At 40.7% G+C, this 4,973-nt stretch overlaps 1 protein-coding gene across 1 annotated transcript in view; it reads right to left on the bottom strand.

Moving 5' to 3' along the window:
- The window catches only part of spp1 (secreted phosphoprotein 1), a 19,840-nt gene that overhangs the window by 13,737 nt on the left and 1,130 nt on the right, over window positions 1-4,973 (bottom strand). The gene's annotated exons all lie outside the window — the stretch shown is intronic.

The raw sequence follows: 4,973 nt of genomic DNA, 5'->3' as shown, positions 1-4,973 counted from the left end.
GGTACAACCTCAAAATACAATTATGAACCTGAAAATATAAATATAATATGGGTTCTTTAACTAATGCTGGTGAGGTAATACTGTAGCAAACACTAGTTAGGATCTTAGTTCCCATCAGTTCACATAGCTTCTATAAACTTCTCAAAGTTGGGAATACATCTGATCAGGCTAAAACCAAACATACAACTTTTATGCTGACAACAAAATTAGTCAGACTTCTCTATAAACACGTATAACGTCGTCAGACGATAACTGATGGGTTCCAAAATTGCATTTTGACCATGTGTTCTATCTCTTTTGCTCTCCACACGGAGGAGGGTCCAGCTAGTCCACACAGAATTCCGGGATGGGAGCAAAACTTGCTCTGTTTTATTGTAATTTTATATCTCTTGCAACGGATGGCAAGCTGAATCCAGAACACTTCCGATACCAAAATCGTGTCGCGTTGCAGACAGATTTTGCATTCATATGCATAACTCTGTTTATAAAGATTAGTGGAGACCAAACTTGAGCTAAAAGGGAGTGATTATTGGACCTACATTCAGCAGGTGACCAGATAGATGATGGACACACAGAATCCGCAACAGAACAGATAAACAAAACAAAAAGTAAACTCTGAATGATCACAAATCTCCACCACAAGCAGAAATACAGTCCGCTAAATTCCACAGATCTTCATAAATCAGCGGATTACATTTGGGCCTGCACGTAAATTCTATCTGTATAAGGTGATAATATGTCAATGTTGTGTATACAACTGGTTTTGCTGTCTTCAGTTCATCCAAAATAATCAATTAATCTCAGCTAAACGGCACTGTGCAGGAGAGTGGTTGACAGTGGTTCAGATGTGCAGACGCCCAGTCCTTGCTGCAGCGACCACAGGTTCCATTCCACGCATGTCATCCCTCTCCCCCTTTCATATCATCTGTCCTATCTAAAATCATCTTTCAAAATACAATTTTTAAAAAATGACAAATTCTTGCAAAAAGACATGCACCCACAGGATATAAAAAGTGAATTTGTCGGACACATGCAGATCTTAGAATATACACACACCAGGTGTTGCCCGTGGTTTCACCCTCATTTTGTATTTAATTATGAGGTTCAAATACATTTTGGTGACTTTTTATGCACTAATTTGTATGCAGCTGCCTTAGATTGTCTGCTGGTATCTTTACAAGCACGCTTTTTGAAGCACCAAAAATATGTTTATTATTATTATTAATATAATAATATATAGTCTTGTCAATTTGTCAATTGCTTACCAAGATGTACCACCTTTTTTAGTCCAACGCATGCACTCACGCCTAAAGCATAAATTCAAGATTCCAGATTTCCTTAATGTCATTCCACAGTACACTGAAGTATGAAATTATGTGCAAAGTTCACAGCTTAGAAGAATACAGCACAGGAACAATTAAAAACACCGTTGAGGTATTATTTATATGAATAAATTTAATGAATAAATGAAGGCTTAAATGCCTATATGGGTTTGCAGAGCATGTAGAGTGATAAAATATAAATACACAGTATAGCATCTAAAAAAACTGAAATTATTAGATATTAGATACATGTAGTTGGAAAGAGTTTAAAGTATAAATATCCCTATTTAAAGTGAAATAGTGCGAGAATAAGGTGCATTCCAAACAGATTATTTTGTACATAAATAGATTGATTGGACTGATTTTTAAGGATTGATCGATTAGTTGCATGGATTGTTGATACACTATACGTTAGATTGTTACATATTGCGTGCCAGTTACTACGTTCACAGAACTGGTGCTTTTGTGTTTGGTTTGGATCCTTTTTGTTTGAGGAGGATTCAAATTATTGGCCATGGTTATTTTAAAAGCCACTAGTTTCCTAGAACAACAAAATACTAGAAAAAAAACAGCCTTTTTTATTATTGTTATTAATTTGGGGGAGTGTCTCCTCCATTCTACAGTGGACAGTGGACAGACAGGAAGGGGGGAGAGAAAGAGTGGGGGTGACACGCAGCAAAGGGACGCAGGCCGGACTCGAACCCTGGCCGCTGCAGAGGACCCAGTCCACATGGGGCGCACAATCTCACTGGGTGAGCCAGAGGCCGCCCCTGCAAAAAACCAGACTTACTTAAACTATGGACTTTTTGTAGTGGGGGGGGGGGGACCACCCAAACCTTCCCACCCCCCTGTCTACGGGCCTGCACAAACAAATTTAAACACATGCCCAGCTACAGAAGTCCCATTAATTGTCATTTAATGCATTAAGCACGGCCATTTTTGAACACACAAAGACACACTCTGTCGACACCATAAGTCACTCAGTTAACACACACACACACACACACACACACACACACACACACACACACACACTGACAGTTTGATTACAGCAACACAGCCTGTCATAACTTTCATGGCACATCCATGTTGAACTCTGACAGCTTGATGAGTTCTGAGGCCTCGCTGCCACAAACGTGCAATTACTCGAGCGCTCAGATCAAAGCTTTCTTCTTCCACCGACAGACTGAGGTACGTCACACGTGAAACGCAGCCGATGCGTCCTGCCCGTTCTTGTATGGCAACCGTCGCTTAGATTTTAGATCTGAAATGTTTGGTTTTAAAGATGTCTCTGTTGCAGAGTTGATGAGTAGTTGTCCTCCCCATTAAACTACAGGACCTTTTGACATAGTATCAGCTTATCTGACTGACTTCTTATTCTTTTTTTTTGTAAATTTGTTGTCGCTGAATAAAAAACACAGATCATTGTAATTTGTCTCATTTTGATTCCTGATTGTGAATCACCACAGAAAGTGTTAATTTACAAAAGGACGCTCCGTGTGTGTGTGTGTGTGTGTGTGTGTGTGTGTGTGTGTGTGTGTGTGTGTGCACATGAGGGATCTGGCGTTTGTTGGATTAAAAGACGAATAAAGCCTTATCAGACGTTTCTGGGATACATTTGTTAGGACACGCTGGATAAAGTGTCTACCTCTGCTTTCATCCAGTGACAGAATTGCTGTGTCTATCTATGTGTGTGAGACAACCCGTTCTCACTCCCGACTTGTCAAATTTTGGCATTTTCGATTTGTTCAGTGGCTCCCACCGGACTCTCAGAGCAACTGCTCGACCGCGGCGCTGCAGTGGGGGGGTCATTGTCATGCATGCATGCATGCATGGGTTGACAAGTGACGCCAATGTGAAAGCAGCAATGTGTGACCAGTTGGGATGAGAAGAGAGTTTTTCCTGGAATTCACAACGGGACTTCCCTGCATGTTGAAACATGACGCCCCAAGCGTTAAAAAATGAGGCCAAGGATATGTAGCCAATTGGTTAACATTTGGTCACTTGAGATGTCACGTGACCTTTGGGACAAGGGTTCGGTGTGTTGTGTGCAGGTCTCTGGATGGTACAGCCAAGGTAGGTTGTTTGACATGTGCTGCATAGTTTGCCAGACAGCGATTAAATGTACTAACTGTCTTCGGTTTGGTCCATGCAGCCAAGCCGAGTCATAGTGCCGCTGCTGTTTTGCCCACGTCAGACTGTTTGCCTACCTTGGATTGTTTACTCACGTGCTCTAACTTATAAAGCGCCCGTATAGTAGTTTGTTTTACGTGTTACTGATTGTGTTTTAGGACTTTTATGGGAGAACGTTTGTCCCGGGGCTGGGTGTTTTTGTCCTAGCGACTTTTAATCAGGTCATTAATGGTTGTGTCAGCTAGTGGTTAACAGGTGGTGAAACATACATAACTGATGTTCTCAGTAGATTGCACGATTTTAATGTTTTGATATTTGCATGTGGAGTTTTATTGATGGTGTTAATCCGGTTATATGATCCAACTGATAACACTGTAGCAACCAGTTGTTTTAAATAGTTCTCTTCAAATTGATTAAATACTGTTATCTGGATGAATATCACTCCACCTGGGCCTTAAATATGTGTGTGTTTTGTTTTCTTTATTACATTAGTTGTGTTAATTATTTGTTCTTTTATAGTCAATGTTTAAGTAAATGCTGTTTTTTTTTGGAGTTTGTAATAAATCGTTTCCCATAGTTTTACCTAACCACGTCTCTGATCTCCTCTGTGGCCTTGCCTGTGTAGTGGGAGTCCCTGGGATTGGTAACAACTGAATTCATATCTTAAACTCTTTGGGTGAAAGTCCCAAGGTGGCGTTGTCGAGTGGTAAAATTGCTAATTTTTGCTAAGCCCTTCATTGGGCCGGGTTACAGATAGTATAGGATAGCCAATTTGCAGTGAGGGGAGTTGTCCAGCTGATGCCTTGATGCAGATCACCTGCCGTGTTGTTGCCCAATAGCGGTTTGCAGCGTCTTGGTTGCCAGAACTGACGCTGACGCTCAATTTAACCCATCCCAGAAGGTTGCGTGGACTAGCCAGGCCCTCCTCTGCAGCGCTGTGGAATACGGTCTGGCAATGCGAGACTACTGACCAGGTGTCAGTTAAATGATTAAAGACGTTTTGAAGAAGAAACCAGTGAAAACAAAACAGCCTGAACATTTAAATGTCAACTCAGACAAACCGCATCAATGAAAAAAGAAAATGAAACAGTAAAAACATCAAACGCGATGAGTGGAGGATGTACTGGTCTGGGACACCGAGGCTCCTGTAAGGCCTCCTACACTTTCCAACGTTGGGAACAAAAACAAAATCTGAGTGGAGTGAACCGTTTATTTGGAAAAACACAAAAGTGTTGTTTCATAGTTCAATAAAATTGTCCCCAAAATAAGGACCAAAGTGTAACTGAAAACACATCAAGTGGACTGATATGTGTGTGTCTGTATCCTTTTTCTCCATGTTTGTGTGTGTATGTGAAACATATCTGTCTCAGTGTACCATGTCCATGCATTCAATTGTGTTTGTATGTGTTTTTTCTGACAGTGTTTTCTCTCTGTCTTTTACTTAAATGTGTTCATTTTATTGCAATCCTCTAAAAAGTTATTCTACACTACACTCACCTAAAGGATTATTAGGAACAC

This window comes from Etheostoma spectabile, chromosome 16 (genome assembly GCF_008692095.1).
Source record: "Etheostoma spectabile isolate EspeVRDwgs_2016 chromosome 16, UIUC_Espe_1.0, whole genome shotgun sequence".
NCBI lineage: Eukaryota > Metazoa > Chordata > Actinopteri > Perciformes > Percidae > Etheostoma > Etheostoma spectabile.
The sequence above is the reverse complement of the archived record's forward strand: the minus strand, read 5'-3'. Positions and strand labels throughout refer to the sequence as shown.